Genomic DNA, 17,811 nt, shown 5'->3' with positions numbered 1-17,811 from the left:
TGATTACCAATCAGGAAATCACATTCACAAAAGTGTCTCATTATGTAACAAAGCAATGTGATAGTGTATGAGCTGAAAATAGAATAGTTTGATGAGGGAAATGAGCAGGCAGTGGTGAGCAGCTCAGACATCCTGATGCCAACATAATGAAGAGTTGCGACATTAGATTTACAGTTATCATGTTAATCTAGACAGTTTACATCAACAGTTCAGTCAGATAGAAGTCAGCGTATTTTTGTAAATATATACGTCATGTAATCTGATCTTTCCTTCTCCTTCTACCTGTTGATGGCTCACGGAGGAGAGGTTAAAGGAACAGGTCACCCCAAAATCAAAACTACATATTTTTCTGCTTGCCTATAGCGTTATTTATCCATTTAGATTGTTTTGGCGTGAGCTGCTGAGTTCTGGAGATGTCAGCCACAGGGATGTCTGCCTTCTATCAACGATCATAGAATTAGATGGCACTCAGCTTGTGGTGCTCCAACATAAAAAAATAAAAAATTGAATAAAAATAGCATTTTAAAAACTCAACAGCAATGTCTCTTCCCAGAAACTCTGAACCGGCTACTCAAGATAACCCACAGACCTTGTTGTGAGCGGTTTCATGTAGGAACTATTTTCTTTCTACCAAGCTACATCTGACAAATGTTTTACTGCTCAGAAGAAAGCGTGCATTTGCAGCAGATTTTCCCCTTGCTTTACTAAGGCCAATTTGGGTAACACTTTACTATACAATGTCTGGCCGTTGTTTGGTGCTGAACCAACATCCTCCCTGTGTGTTTTTGTGCTAAAGGTTTTTTGCTTGGTATTGTTGATTTCACCAAGAATAGATCTTTTGTTCATGCATGTGTTTATCAGAGGGATTTGTTCTCCCAGCAGAATCATCGTCGCTGCTTGGAATCTTTGAGAGTTGTCTCATAGAGTGGAGTCTTTTCCATTAAATCAAACTGTACGACTGCGTGTGTTCTATAAATGGTTCAGTCTTTGACGTGTCTCTGACTGAACTGGCGTTCCTTGCAAGTTTCATGATCAGTAGTCTGAGCTGCTCCTAAACAGCTAATGTCTGTCTCTCTCCATTGTATGGAATTGGATCACCTCCAGTCTGAACACACCTATAGAATGCTTCTGTTATATGAACACAATTTCACTACAATCTACAATCAACACATTACTTACATATGACAGAAGTGGACCACTTATCCACACTGATAAAGAGTGGAGTGCCACAGGCATTTTGCCCTTTACAAAATAAATATCATTTTAAAATGTCCTTTTGTTGACAAGTGTGACCCCATTCTGTTGATTACACATTTGATTCAAGGATAAGTTAACACTCCACCTGCAACCTCCAACCAGTCAACCATATACAATTCTGAAGAGTCAAGTGCAAGCAGGGGGCTATGCTGATCAGAATAGGTGCAGCTGAAATGCCACTGTGTTTTTTGAACGTGTGTGTGTGTGTGTGTGTGTGTGTGTGTGTGTGTGTGTGAGACTTGACATTTCAGACAGAGATATCATAGCAGAGCAGGGTGAGAGGTGTGCAGCGCCGATTCAGAGAGGGAGGGGTGTGTTCGGTCTCACCCTAAGAGCGGTGAACTGTGGTTTTCCTGACTCAAGAAGGGCCCTGCTACCAGACAACGTTAGGCGAGATGCTGGGATGCAGGCTACAAGTTCAAGTCCCCGTGGCTCTGCTGGGCGCCTGGTCCTCAGTCACCGGCTTGATAAGCAGCATCGCTTCTGCCCTCTTCAGCAGAACCTCCCGCGGCTGGAAATGCCAGCGTAGGGCTGAGGGCAGAGCTCGCCCAACGCGGCCTCACCTCAGTGAACCATGGGGCACCTATGCTTCTTATCAGCCCACCTGCACCTGCACAGCCGCTACAATAGGAAGCCGTGGATGTGTGTCTGTGTGGTGGTAGTTGGGAGGGGGGCAAGCAGATGGACAGACTGAGGAAAGCCTGCTAGACAAGGTGTTTAAGTCTTGGATGAGTGAGGGAGCACATCCACTCCATGCAGAAAAAACAAAACAGGTCTGACAGTTTGAGGTTTGTCGAGTCTTGACTATCTGCTGTTGAACTGAGCATTCTATTTGCAGTGGAGGTTAGCAAGGGTGCTGCTAGATATGAGATCAGGCCAACAACCTCCACCAATCTCTGGCCCCATCTTTTGCTCCGTTTGCTTATGCTGCTGGTCATGACCTCAGAAAAAGGAGGGAGCAGAATTAGTGCACTGTTTCTGGGCTGGTAGGTCACAGAGTTAGATGGTTCATTTTATTAATAAAACAAGAATATAGTTGTAGCATGCAGCTGTCTGTTGGGCCTGTCAGACTGATGCTGCCTCGAGGAGGTTAAGTTGATCTATTTTGGTTTTAAGTGTGCTGCTAAATGGCCCTTTGCATGTGTGTGTATGTGTGCACACAAGCATAGCTTTGAGTGTATGCGTAGCTACACACTTTGGTGTGTGTTTTCTGTAATTGCGTAAGCCAATGAGGAACTGATAAGCCGAGTGGAGCCAGACGACAGACACTTAAAGATGTCTGCATTGATAATAAAGGGAGAGTTTAGTACAGGCAACCTCTCCTCCAAACACAGACACATGCATGCGCGCGTGCACACACACACACACAAACACAAAACACTATCATTTTTAACCTGGGCTCCTATGTGAACTGTATACACAGTTGCATGCGTCTGAATAAACATTCCTTCAAGAGAGCAGGTAAACAGATTAATCTCATCAGTGCTGGGATGGCAGGTAAAGCTCAGGTTGAATCCTGGTCAGTGTGATGTTATCAGGACGCCATTTGTTGTCATAACCAGCCGAGCACAGTGGCGCTGCATTCTTGCTCTCCGATGGCTGCACACTGAAGAGGGAATGTAGCTCCTCCTTTGAGTTTAATGTAAATCTCCATATTGGGAGAGGAAATGTAAACACGTGAGAGTGTGTGGAGCCTCTGCTCCGGTTGTGGAAGATCAAAGCACAGGATAGACAGCGGTGAAGCGAGCTTATCTAACCACTGTGGCAGGAGGTCAGCAAGCTTAAAACAGCTATGATCTCAGTGCTCACCGACTTGAATCCTCCATGGCTATGCTATGTGCAACTGTGGCCTTGAAGGAAACTGCAGAAAGGAGGTTAAAAGCTAATTGATTGCATGTTGTCAGAGTGCATGAGTCTCGTCTCCGCCTGTGCACGTCTCCATGCTTATCTGTGCACAAGGACATTACAAGAGGCTGTGAGTGTGCGTGCATCTCTCGCCCCATCCCTCCTGTCTGTGTTTTTGAACGTAGAGATGAAGCCATCTGCACTGCTCTCTGGAGACACCGGGCTCCCTCGTCTCTCCTCCATTTTCTGCTCCTGCTGTAATGGGAAAATTGCTCTGTCTTTCCGCTCTAGTTGGGATTGGCAGCGTTGATAAGCATTGCAGGGACAATTAGAGGTAGGAGTTTTCATTGATAGGCTTTCAAACGACGCTGAGCCGTCATTGGTGGCTGATACCTCTTGGGACGTACCACTGCGCCGAATATGACTCCCTCCTCAGTGAGAGAACACCCCTGCTCAGAGTCCAGTGTTTGGGTGCAGCTACAACCCTCCCAAACAACCACAGTCTTTTCATAGTTGTAATTGCATTGATCTGAACAGCGCTCACCTTCAACATGGACTCAGACAATAGATGTGTGCAGCAGCTGCTTTTATTCATTTTTGTTCCTTTTCATGTAGTTCTCTTGTATTGTTGCACACAATAAAGACAGCAAAAAGGCTTTTTTCCCACCAAGTCTTGGCTTTGTTTGGATGTGTATGATGAGGCTGTCATTATCTCAGCAGGCTCCTACCAACACAGCTCTACCTTACCTTCCTCCTTCTCCCAGAGTTGGGGATGAATTAGGGAAATATCTCGCTGTGCTGCAGTCCCTCAACTAATTACTGTTAAAAGGTCTGATATGACTTGGAGGTAGTAAGGCAGTAAGAAGCTGGAGCTTGTAGGCAGGCAGAAAAATGAAGGTGTGGAAGGGGCTTTGGGCATTGTTTATGAGCAAAGTGAAGTGGACCATCACAGAGGGAGTCAAGCAAAGGCCAAGTAAGTGATGGAGGGAACGATTAGAGAGGAGTAAGTGGGGGGATGAAAAAGGGGCAAGGCAAGAGCAACATTCCTGCATCGGACTCGATCCCCACTTTAAGTAACAGGACACTCTTGTCTGTGCAGTGAGGGCGGCACATGAGAAAAGCCCGGAGCAAGTTAAAGCTGCTCTGCCTGTTTAGCTTTTGTGTTTTCCTGTTCAGTGCTAAAGCTAGACGTTTTCACATCTGCTCCGAGTGTGTGAAGTTTTCAGCCCCTCTCCTAATCTGAGCTATGATTCAGTCATACAGCACAGAACAGATAATTGTCAACATTCCCAGAGCTATTCATCATGCTCCGCCTCTGCTCCAGTTCTCAGGACCAGGTCTCCAATTTCCTCATGCGTCTGGGGTCAAACATGCATCAAAACCCCAATTTAGTTGCCGCCAGGTTTCTCTTGTGCCCAGATAAAAGCTGTAATAATAACAACGCTAGGTGAGTCAGTGGCGCTCCATTCACAGCACACTGCTAATTGTCCATAAATGAGCCCATCTGGTTTGATTTGCTGTTCGGTGAGGCAGCAGGATAGCAGCTCCCTCCCAGCTAAGCTCCCCGAGCTGCCTGCTCAGCCCACGGCCCCACTTACACCCAAGACCACCTAAGATGAGCTCATAACATGAAACCTACACCTCTCTGCACCAACACATAAAAAACTGTAGGTAGCTTATTCCTAAGCCTTCCCCTAATGACTACATTATAAATAAACCCATGGCTAATGCCTTCATTTAGATAGTTGTGTGCAACATTCATGCCTGAGATTTGGAAAATCAAATACTGAAATGAAACGTCAGACAGAGCCTGGAGAAAATGAGTGTAGTCAGGAAGGTTTTACTTTCCCACAGAGTGACATGATGGAATGACAGTGTTGTTGATCAGTATGAAAGACTCAGCGTCTGCTCAGCCTGATACTTGGCTAGTAACTGTGGGTGGGAGCTACTGGGGAGAAAGACTGACACAGGGCAAGTCAGAACAGTATTAAATTAATAGTTAGTGATTTACTGATCGTTAAAGTGTCAGATCACCCAAATAACAAAAGCAATATATAAATACAGAAGTAGTCAGATCTTGTACCCAAGTACAAGCGTGGGCTAAGTCATGCATTTAAATATTTACTGCAATAAAAGTACCAAAGTATCCTCTGGGATACAGAAAGTATTAAATTAAGCTGAAATACTGCATCAGAATGTGTTTACTGATTACATTTTTTAAGCTACATCTGCAAACAAGTAACTAAAGTTGTCAAATAAAAGTAATGGGAGTATAAAGTACAATATTTGTCTCTGAATTTTTATGGAGCATAAGTATAAAGTAGCAGAGAATGGAAGTACTCCAGTAAAGTACAAGTACCGCACAATTGTAAAAAAAATATGGTATTTGAGTTAATTTCCTCACTTACCTGTTGTGGCACCATGCAGATAGTTTGGTTTTAATTGTCCAGGTTTTCATATAGCTTTCTTTCAGATTTCAATAAATAAATAAAGCTGTAAGTTTTATGTAAAAGCCCAGCTAGGGACAAGAGTTGAAAACTAGCAACAGCTAATTGTGCAGCACATCAGTTACATTCTTTGTATTGGAACTATGTTAAACAGCATATTGAATATTGAATAAAATTCAAATAAATACATTAGAAAAACAAGCTGTCTCTTTAGCTGCTAAATGCTCTGCTATGTTCAACAGCTAGCCGCTAACGATGTCTGCTGTTGGGTATATCAGAGCCCTTTCACAGCAACATGGTTGATAAGAGTGCTGGGGATGAACCAAAATGATAACATTTGGGCCACAAAACAAAACAAAACAAAAAAGACAACAAAAAATAAAAAATGGTTTCATCACATCCAAAATCAATCCTTTGTTTTCTACAGCCTGTTCTCACTCCCAGCACATCACATTAAACTGGTCAGTGGCTTAACGTTTCTAAGTCTGACGCTGTAGTTACCCCTCTAACTGTGCCCCACTAGTGCAGTAGCATAAAGGGGGACAAAAGTCTGTTGGGGGTTGTTGGATGGGTCACTAAGCTTCACCTCTGGAGATTAGTGCTTGTGTCCTGTTTGTGACCAAGATTCAAGAGTGATTTGTTTTTATGTTATGTCAGTGACATAACTCACTGATGTGATGTATCACTTACCTTACATGACTTGAGTTAAGTAACCTCCAAAACCCAAATTACTATAAGTTACGAGACTGGATGCAGTTATTTTAACCCAAAGTATGATCTTTCCTAAACCTAACCAAGCAGTTTTGGTGTCTAAACATAAACAAACTGTGACCATTTGACAATGTTAATAACAGTCAAAAAGTCATAATACTGTATGAAAGTTCTGAAAGCCGAATGTAGCATAAAACATATTATTGCTAACTTAATCACAGAGCCATTCATGTCCAAAACTGATGCTAGGGGGGTAGGTAGAGCATCATATTTTGAAGCTTGAAGTGAAACTCTCGCAAAATGCAACTTAGGCTTTTTTTGTGACGGAACCCGAGTCAAACCTTCCTGTAAAAGCATAATTACCAGAGTCGATCCCTCAGTGTGACGCTTTAGGAGCTTTCCATCTTTACTCTCCTCCATGTTACGTTGCACTCAGGGATCGACTAGTCTAGACTGGCATGACGGCTACTGCTACTGCTAACATGAGTTGTTCAAAAACCTTCTTTTTAGTAAACTCTGTGTACACAAACAATGTTCTCAATGCTCGTGTTAATGTGTAGAGACCCTGGTGATACTATGAGCAAAGTTTCATGTTGTGTCGAGTCTTCTTAGTGTTTCAAAAATAGCGATTGATGCTACCGTAACGTTGCCCCTAGCACGCCATTAAAAAATGACTTTGACCCGAAAACAAAAGTACGGTAAATCTTAAAAGTGTCTTTTTTCGTCGTAATTATGCTTTTACACGAAGGTTTTACTCGGGTACATTCACAAAAAAAGCCTAGGTTGCATTTTGGCGAGAGTTACACTTCAAGGCCACTGACCAAGCTGCTGTATTTGACGTGATGGGTAAGAACAACGGAATGCTATGAAAACTATTGAATGCCTCATATATGGGACTGGTGGATGAGATAATTATGGATTGATTTTGGACCCAGCTCAGAACTAATTGTAAAATTAAACCTATTTCATGCTCCTGGGCATGTCTCATATTTTTTGTTGAGCCAGGGACAACAACTCTTCAGAACTGTTGTCTGAATAGTGGCAGTTATTATTTCTTTGGTATACATACTGTGAAAACCTGACAGATAATATTGGCAGATGCTAAAGAATACTTATTTGGTTTAGACATGCAAAGATTTGCCTGCCATTAAACTCCCATGTGTCAAATGGCACTATAACACTGGGAAGGTTGAATGTAACAGTAACATAGTCATGGGTTAAAACCAGCTACAGTACAGGCAAAATGCTGCAATTACAACAAATTCCCACCAATGAATTCTCCCTTTACCATGGAACATAACAACAATGAAGTTACATTCCCAAAGTCACAAACTCCATTAACCTTTGCTTAGTTTAAACTCAAATAATGGCAAATTTGACTGGTTCCACTCTGTGGGGTCCAGACCTGTTGGCACCACTTCCCCACCTTTAGCCTCAGATCAATCCCAGCACATCCTGCCGGCTCTGTTTGCACAGCTTGCTGCCCAGCGCTCATACTAATACAATACATTACCTCAAAGCAGAACAAACTATAACAACCTGTCATAATGTGAAGTGGCTGCAGCTGCAGCATCAAATAGGTGAACCTGTCGGCTCTGTGATGCTCCGGGCTGGATTTGAATCGACTTCCAAGTCTGGATCAGTAAGTTAACTTATGTTGATATTAATGTTAACCGACTGGGTGGCCAGCGCTTATCATATCATTATATTATCAGCACTCCAAAGATTTATCTTGGTTCTATTGATGTCTGTCCGTTGAAGATTGACTTGCTGGTGGGCCCTGGGGCAACAATGAGCTTTTTGGTCCCTAATAAACCCCTGTTTCTGTATTGGAATACTCTCTGGCTCAAGGATTGCTGTATGATAAATATATTAATTTTATTATTTAGGAATGTGCTAAATGTAAGCAAAAACTGAAATAATGGTAGATTTAGACAGGGATCCAAGAGGGTCGTTTCTTCAGTGGTGCATACTCCCAAACAAAATGTCACTCCATCAGCATACACACATGGACATAGAAAGCATGGAGCTCACAGGGCCCCTTGATCTTTGGACTCCAGGGCAGGTGCCCACACATAACCTGTGTTTAGGGGCATCATTTCGGGTGTGAAAAAAGTTGTGTGTCACAGTAATGTGATTACTTTTTTCAGGAATGTATAATGTCAGAGATTACAACTTCAAATTCAGTATTCATATTAGAGTTACATTACAGCTTGCTGTCTTACCAGGAGCTGACTTTGCTGGTTATCAGTCATGACTGATAGCCAGCAACCAGGACCAAAAAGCTCAGCACATTACTCCAGTTCTCAGATCACTGCATTTGTTACCAGTTTCTCACAGGATCAACTTCAAAATGTGCTTGCTTGTCCATAAATCAATGAATGGTGCTTGTCCAAAATACTTATCAGATCTCCTGACCCAGTACGAACCCCTTCAGACCTCTCAAGTCGGCTGGTTCTGGATTACTGGCTGTTCCCACAGTCAAAACCAAACATGGTGAAGCTGCTTTTAGCTTCTATGCTGCCCAAATGTGGAACAAATTGCCAACTGAGCTAAGGCTGGAGACTATGCTGTCTACTTTTAAATCAAAGCTAAAGACCCATCCGTGTTCCATTGCTCTTAATTAATTTTCTCTTTGTTATTATTTATTATTGCTTTTACTTTGTATGCCTTGATTACTGATTTGTTGTTTGTATTCTTTGTCCTTTAGGCTGTTTGCTAGCTATTATTGTTTTATCATCTGTTTTTAGTAATATTCTTTGTCTCATTTGTTTTTTATTGTTATTGTTTGTATTGTATATGTAAAGCACTTTGAATAGCCTTGCACATGAAAGGTGCTATACAAATAAATGTGGCACAAAGGGCTGGAGGTTGGGTGAGGCAGCTAGCTTCTGCCAAAAGAAAAGAAATATGCAAGGTGCTGGCCTGATCATTGGTAGCAATTTGGGGTTCTGCATTCTTGTCCAAGGAACCTTCAACATGTGGACAAGAGGAGCTGAGAATCAAAGTGCCATCATTGTGATCGATGGAAGACCAACTCAACCAGAACAGGATTCTCAGGGTATCAACACATGTCTTACAGATGCAGGAGGTACCCTTTAGTGTCTGTATGAAATGCTGCAGGCCTTATACTAACTCCAGTGTAATCCCATTTGTGGCAGTAAGAGACAATCAGAGCAGCTGCTCTACCTGGCGTCGTATACAGAGCGACAAAGTCCTGACAGTGGTGAAGGAGTGGTTGAGTTGTGGGTCACACACAGGACCAGGAAACCAGGTGTTGTTCACCATGTGTAACCAAGTAGTTTTTGTGTGTAAACCTAACCTCAGTGGCGTGTCATGTGACCACGTGTTAGAAAGGCTTTTTGGCAAGAAGGTTTTGCTTGTTGCACACAAACACTAAACGGTACCTTGTGTGTCTGTATGAGACACAGAGTCTATGTAACTACTTTTTCAACAGGTAATGAGTTATAAAGGAACAAAAAACTTAACAAACACTGGTGTTTGATTATGTAACTGCAGCATACTTTAAATGAACAAGTGTTATATTATATCATTCTATCAAAAAACCTCCTTAATGAGCACTTAGATGAGAGAGTAAATTCTCCCACACAACACTAGAATGAAATGTAAGCTTAAGGTGAATAAAAGAAATTGCCAGCTGTAGATAACCACCATCACATCAGAGTTAATAACACCTAATCACAGCAGCAGCTCCAATAGGTCACTTGTTGTTCTGTCCAGGACAAAAATATTTCTTTGATGCACAAGAGCCGAAAATGATAATGTAAAGATGCTGGATCACTTTGACTTTTGCATGATTTCAAATACATTCTCTGTCCCAGTCACACACTTTGCATCCATTTTTGCCATGTTTTGGCAGAGCTGTTTGTTCACACTAGAAAAGTTTAAATGTTTTATTATTTATACTAGTGCAGTATATTATTATAGGATAAATATATCATATTAAATAAAGAGAAGAGTTTTAGGAATGGAGCATTTTTTAGCAGATTTTCTTTATAGGGTTTTGGAGAAGAGACAAAGTCGAACCTCTGCCAAGGAGGTCATGTTTTCACCTGTGTTTGTTTGCTGGTTGGTTTGTCGGCATGATCACACAAAAACTACTGAATGGATTTTCATGAAACTCTTATGGACTATGGGTCTCGGCCCAGAATAGACCCCATTAACTTTTGGTATGGATCCAGATAAAGGGACAGTTCGAGGATTGTTTTCTCCCTCTTCATTTAAAGTATCCAATAGTAATAGTCAATAGTCAATTGCGTTAATGCTGAACGTAAATTATGTCAATTATGTCAAAGTAGCCGACACTGCCCGACCTGGAGCTCCAAGTGAACACAGCTGAGAGAGGGCTTGCCAAACACAGCTGCACACAGCAGCATCTGAGAGCAACAGCTGCCGATTTGACGATAGGGAATAAGATTGATTGATGGGTGGATGACATGATAATATTGATTGAAATTGGTTGGTTTAGGCTTAAGCTGACATTTTGTTTTACAAGAAGAAGACATGGCTGGATTTTGATATGAAAATGCAAAGAAATTGATATTTGGTCAAAAAAAAAAAAACGAACTATGCTATGCTATATGCTTTTCAGTTGTATATATTATACACTATGTATACTAATATTATCTTGTCAGTCCAGCTAATGTTGTCTTTGAACAACGAAGATGCTCAGGTCTGGCTCCCTTACAATCTGCTAAATCATTTGGATACATTTCTACAAGCATCAGATGAAAGTATACCACAGTAGTGTGTTTTGTCCAACAACTCTCCATCTTTTTGTCTTAATAAACAATATGTGAAGGATGCATATTCTAGTGTTATAACGCTTCTAATTTATGTAATCTCAGTCCTTGCGGTCGATGCTCATGCTCGAATAATGTAAAAATAAATAAGGCCAGGTGAGTGAGATAAGCCTCTGCTACTCTTTGAGTGTGACAGGCGTTCAAGCGGGAAAATGAGGAAGAAATTTCACTGCAATTCATTTTTGTAATAGTGTAGTGTTCCGAAATGTTTCTACTAATGCATCACTTGCAGGTAACTAACAAAAATAGATTTTTAATCTCATTATCTCCAAAACAGCTAGGAGAGAGAGAGAGAGTGTGTGAGAAACAGAGCTGGAGAGTGTGTGTGTGTATGTGCATGAGTGTGTGACTGTTCATAAATGAGTGCATTTGAGGGGGAGAGAAGAGAGGGAGGGTAGGGAGGGGTGGGGGGTGTACAGATATGCACCCTCGCTTCCTCCCACCCCCAGGTGCTCTAATTGAGAGGAGGCTTTTGTTATATAAACAAGAGGTACACCTCAAGTTGAAAATTAAATATTTGAAGAGAAAGCGGCATGCTTTGAGAGTGATATATATTTCAGTGGGTGAACGCTGGTGTCAAAGGGGTGCCGATGAAGAGGTGGTTATTGGCATGGAGAGCCTGCTGTATGCACCGGAGAGTCAATTCTCACCTCGCTTCTCCTTCACAACAATGAACACAACAGCCTCTAAAGCTCTATTTCTGTACGCTCCAATTGGATCACGCTGCTGCTGATTGTTCTACATCTCAATAGGCTGTTAAAGTCGTAATCTGCAAGTTCCTTGTTATTTCCCTTTTTTCCTTTGTCTCCATGTTTGGTGCTAAGCGCTCATTACTGCAGTTTTGCTCGGCACGTCCCAGAGATCAATCAGCGTGTCTAGTTCTTCCTTGGATTTTTGAAGTGGGAGTTTCTGTAAGTGGCACGCTTTTGTGTCTTCAGCTGTGTGGCTATTGCTGCTCATGCTAATTTGTGTTTCAGACATGGCAGAAAGTTGGAAAGTTTGATTTGCTGTGGGGAAAAGCATAAAGGAACTGCAAGTCAGAAATCCAAGTAGTGAGGAAGGGCAATATCTCCTCAATAGTGTGAAAACAGTACAGCACAACACAAGGATGGAGCTGCCACCCATGGAGTGGGTGCAGTGGTGCAGGAAGAAGACCCCAATCACCCATCCACAAACTGTTTCTAACTAATCAGACTATGGCATGGAATGGTGCATGCCGACATGACACTGTACAACACTACTTTTGAATGAAGTAAACGAAAAATAATTGCAAGTGCATGGCTAAAGCTAAAGCTGTGCTGCATATCATAACATCACAGACAATAGCTCAGATGGATGATTCAAATTGATGATGTGCCTCTGCTCACATTTCCTCTTGTATGTAAAACACAGCACAGTGGTTCACCAGGCCTTCAATGCAAAAACAAGTGAAATATTACTTACTGCTCCTTTAATTCTAAGAGGCCACCAACTGCTGGATGGTTGTGTAATGTTCAAGATCCTGAAAAAAAGGTGCTAAAGAGAAAATGGAGGATGTTTCAAACTTATCATAACAAAAACTGCAAATAATGACAGATGTTTGAAAGGAGTGCAGCTTTAATTTGATGCAGAAACACCACAACATTTCCTCCTGTCTCCATTGATCAGTCACACATCAGAAAAAACATGTGCTTATGCATCGGTAGAACAGAATAATGCCACTTAACAATAGCAGCAGATACAGCCAGGATCTAAAAAGCTTGTAGAGCGTAGCAGAGGGTAAATGGGAGCTGGAGAGTCTGGTGCGAATCGATAAAAGCCATCAAACACCTGAGGGGTCCCCCAATTTTCCCACAAACCACTCCACCCCCTGGGCAGGGGGGAAACAATGGCAGGGCATCAATACCTGCAATTGGGAGAAGGTGGGGCAGGAGACAGCGAGCAAACCACACAAGTGGGTCACCTCTCCTCTAGACAGCAAATGGGCGCGCAATCGTTTGCATCAATTCAGTCCAGTGGGAGATGGAGGACAGGATGGGGAAGGGGTGCCATTAGGAGTGTATTGGTATAGAAGGTGGGCGCCGGGGAGGAAGAAGGGGTGTGGAGGTTTTTAAAGCAGGTAGAGATGGAGACACAGGGGGATATAGGAGTTTTCAATTACCCACAAATTCACAGCAATTTCCTCCTCTTTCTGACCACACCCCCCACTGCGAGGCTGATGGGAGTCCTGAACAAAGAGGCGTGGAGATCGCAATTGTTTGACTGCGGGTTGGTGGGGAGGAGCAGGAGGAGGTCTGTTTTCATCTGTCTGCCTTGTTCAACCTTTCTCTGTCACCTTGCAGCTTGTACTGGAGCCTTCTTTTTTTTTTGCAGTGGGTAGGAACTTCAAAGTGCATTTCAACTTCTGTGTAGATGTTGATAAGCCACTTCCTGAGAACGAGAGATACTCTTATGCTGCTTAAAGATAACAGGCAAACACACACATACACACACCGGCACACACACTGCATTGTTCCATTCAGCAGAACAAGGCCGCGCTGTTTCTGCTTTGCAAAGTGGTTAAATTTGTTCTGTGTCACACCTCGTCTCTCTGATCACTGTCGCCTTCAGTTAAAAACTCCTCTGCAATTTGCATTGTGTTCCTCTATTAGCAGAGAGGGTACTTTTGTAATGTTTTGGATTAAATTATAGAAGATACTTTGTACATGGCGTCCTGGAGCAGATATGTGCTGACAAAAACACCTCAGCAGGGATGAAAATGACAGAAATGGAACCATTGTGTGTAAGAAGGAGGAGGGTGTGAACCGTGATTATAGCATCCACCCATACAGGCCGGTCTGGCCCTTCTCATCTCATCCTTTGTCGGGAAAAACTCTTATCCCCTGACCCAAGGTTACAGCTATGCTGTTCAATTATTGTTGATAATACACTCGAATCAATGTACTTTTTCCTCTGGTAAATTTCAATTTACCGTTAGGACAAACAATTGCAAAATTTAACAGTAGGGATTAAAAGGTGAAAATAAAGTCCAGCCAGTCACTTGCTGGTCTTATTTAGTTGTAATTTAGAATGTAAAAAAAAGTGCCCATCTAAATTACACTAAAGTTAGCATTTTCAAACAGCATTTCAGATGACACAACATTTGAGAACCCAAAGATAATGAGTTCACTAGAAAGAAGCCTCAAACAGACTGTAGGCATTATTGCTTCCAAAAGAATGAATTAATAAATTATTATTACAGATTAAGCTCTGGAGCTGCTTGTCTGGTTGTTGGTCTTATCTGTGGAAATAATTAAGCTGCCAGGGTGGGGGCCAATGGGCCTAACCAGTAGATTAATCTGGCCTTGTTGTCGGGCCAGTGATTCCTAAGCAAGTTTTTGCCACCCTAGCAGCATGGCTTTAGGAGCTGCAATGTCTGTTAGTCGGTGCAGTGCACACATTCTTGGTTCCTACATGTGAATGTCCCTCTTGCACCACCATGAGGTCAAATTGTGCCTTTTTTAAGTTAAATGTCTGAACAACTTTTGGAGGAGTTGCCATAAAATGTGGTGTACACACATGTATGTCTAATCTAGCACCATCATCAAATTTCTGATTTTCCCAATGTATTGGTTTATGACTAGAAATCTGCAAAACTAATGCATTCCCATCAGCCATTTTGTTTAGTGCCCATCAGCCAATGTTAGCATGCTAACACGTAAAAGTAATATAGTGAACGTAGTAAACACATGGGCTGTGTCCAAAATCACCCTCTACCCCCTACAAAGTGGACTATACAGTACATTTGCCATTTTGTCGTGCTGTCTGAATGTATAATGAGATTTATTATACCCTATATAGATGACTCAAAGTATCCCACAATGCATCGTAAAAAATAGTGGGCAACCGATGGTCACTAACTAAGTGCCATGCATTGGGCTGACCAGAACGCTGTCCAGAGGATGTATTCTTTCATTTGACCGACAAGCTCACCATATAGTCCACTATGTAGAACCCTATGTCGTGAGCAGGGAGGGGTGAATGAGTGGGTGATATCGGACACAGTGACTGTGTAAAAGAAGAAGACCTAGCCACCTAGCCGTCAACCACTGGTTTGTGGACTAATGTTCTGATTATTTATTCCCCCTTTTCTTTTTTCTTTTTATTATTACATTAATGTCACACCGTGGGCCTTAGAGAGCACTGCAATTTCAATTCCTGTGTACTGTACATATGGCTTTGACAATAAAGCTGACTTTGACTTTTGACTAAATCAAGTGAGTAGTCGGGTCATTTTCTCATCGACAAACACGAACACCAGAATAAATGTTGGCAATGTGTTGGCAATTACTGCAAATAACAGATATGTTGAAACTTTACATTTCTTTATCTGGCTCCTTTACCTGGTTAGGTTTAGGCACGAAACATCATCAGATTAACACATACTGTATAGTGTTAGGAAAGGATGGCTTCAAATACCTGTTTTGGTCGACACAAACTAGAGAAATGGCTGGAGATGTGCTGTAGTCTTGTCAAATACACCAAGCTTTGTCACCACAAAAGAAAATTGTCCCAAGGTCTCCTTAAAAACATCCATTGGTATACCACTTACAAATGTTATACACATCTTGAACCATGGTCACTGGCTTGGCAACCTTCTCTTCTGTAACTTCACCACCATCCCCTCCCCCTGCTGATTGGACAGTCAGGTCATAAACAGGTAACGTGAACAAGACACAATGACATGTTTTGTAGAAATGTCAATATGGTATGTAGGCCTGTGACAAATACAAACGCCTACTCTCAGAGGTTTTCAGAAATGTTAACTGCCAACATTTTATCCTGGTGACTGGGCAGCATAGACTTCAATACAGTCAGACTTCTTTTTGCACCCAGTGCAGTACCCCTTGCTGGCTCTCAGAGAGAATGCAGAATGCACTTCCTCATTTGCTTCACTATTCAGACCCTGAGGCTATGCCCAATTATTTTAAAACAGTCTACTGGTAGGCATTGTACCTACCGAACATCAGCAAGTTGACATTTTGCATTTAACCACGGCCTCACAGAGGTGCCAGTATAATGCAAGAAAAAATGGTCCCTGGAGTCAAGTGGCTAGGCTACAGTGAGTTATAGCATGTTTCCTGTTAATCGTGCACCTTCCTCTCCAATGCAACTGTCTACACATCAGAAACCTCTCTACAGGAGACAGGAAGTTTCCCATGCTTGCAGATGTTGCCACATAAACCTGATAGGAGCCTCTATCACCCATGTCACTTCCCCTGTTCCCTGGCTCAGCAATGAGGAACAACTAGGTAGCCATTTTACACACTCACTCTCATAGTACATCTGAAGTATAGTGTGTGTGTGTGAGAGAGAGAGAGAGAGAGAGAGAGAGAGAGAGAGGGAGTGTGTGTGTGTGTGTGTGTGTGTGTGTGTGTGTGTGTGTGTGTGTGTGTGTGTGCGTGTGTGTGTGTGCAGGGGGTTGGTTGGGGTTCTTTCTGGATGGTTAGCCTTATCTTCCCTCCCATGCACATTCACAATATATGCTGCACCAGATGGCCAGAGAACACAGAGCTGCTAATGGTACCACTTGATCATGTCTTCGCTCTGCTATAAATCAGTATATTAACAACGTACATAAATGCCATACACAGAGCATTTGATTGATCCCCATGTGACACATAAAGCCATTTCATAAAAGGAGAGGAAACACTTAAAGGACAATGTAGATTTAGCCATGCATGCCTGAGTGTTAGTCCATGGGAGAGATGGTGCAGCCATTACCCACAATTTAAATACATTTTCTTGAATCTAATTAAAACAGCTATCCATGTTTGCATTTCCATATAGTTTTAGTTCATAAAGAGGTGAAATCACTGATGAACATGTGGGAAACTTTAATTGGCCTGCACGTATGACTAAGTGCTGCAACAGCTTTTGTTTTGAAGTTCGTTGTTAACAAGTGGTTATGAGTATAAGTTCACACACGCAAACACACACTCTCAATGGTTAATGAGAGGTAGTGTGTCTCTAGTAATACATTACTGCTCCCAAGTGGTGAAATACAAGTCATGCTGCACTTTTAAAGGGTCACTTCACTCAAATAATAAAAACAACATTTTCTGGGGGTGTTTCTCCATGCAGACAGGCAGGTAATTTGTCCACGTTTTCAGATATTTGTCTCTGTCTCCAACCTAATACAACAGAGAGAGAAGTAACTGCTGCCTGAAGGCCAGAGTAGAGAATGAGGAAGAGTTTCTTCCCTCAGCAGGCCATTTAGGTCCTGAACCAGTGAATGTACACACATCCACCTGCCATACAATTTACAAACCCATTACTGTTTATACTGTTTCTGATGTTTATACTGTTTACCAGCCATGCAGTTGTTGCAAGAGCTGTGTAGTCCTACAGGCTCCCATGGATCCTGGCCGCGCCCGGGTCGTGGATCGTGGATGCGCCCACTGCTATGGCCCTGCCTGATCGTGGATGCACCTACTGCCATGGCCCTGCCTGACACCCACCACTACTGTCGCTAATATTAGTCATATCTCTGTTACATACGTTCCACTACTATTATTGTAATGCATTACTACATATCATCCTTACCATTAATCACTACTGCTGTTATCACTAGTAGTCACATTTCCATTATGTGCATTTCATTATTATTTCTGTAACACCTCTTTATGTACTTTCATTCCTGTCAACCATCCATTATAATTGAATACATTGTGATCTCGTTGATCTGCTCTGTACATGCGACATCTATT

General features: G+C 42.2%; 1 protein-coding gene across 1 annotated transcript in view; it reads right to left on the bottom strand.

Annotated features, from left to right (window-relative positions):
* LOC311260752 (ectonucleoside triphosphate diphosphohydrolase 2-like) overlaps positions 1-17,811 on the bottom strand; it is a 247,215-nt gene that overhangs the window by 138,824 nt on the left and 90,580 nt on the right. The window lies entirely within an intron of this gene.

This window comes from Pagrus pagrus (genome assembly GCF_965226575.1).
Source record: "Pagrus pagrus genome assembly, chromosome: 8".
Lineage (NCBI taxonomy): Eukaryota > Metazoa > Chordata > Actinopteri > Spariformes > Sparidae > Pagrus > Pagrus pagrus.
The sequence above is the reverse complement of the archived record's forward strand: the minus strand, read 5'-3'. Positions and strand labels throughout refer to the sequence as shown.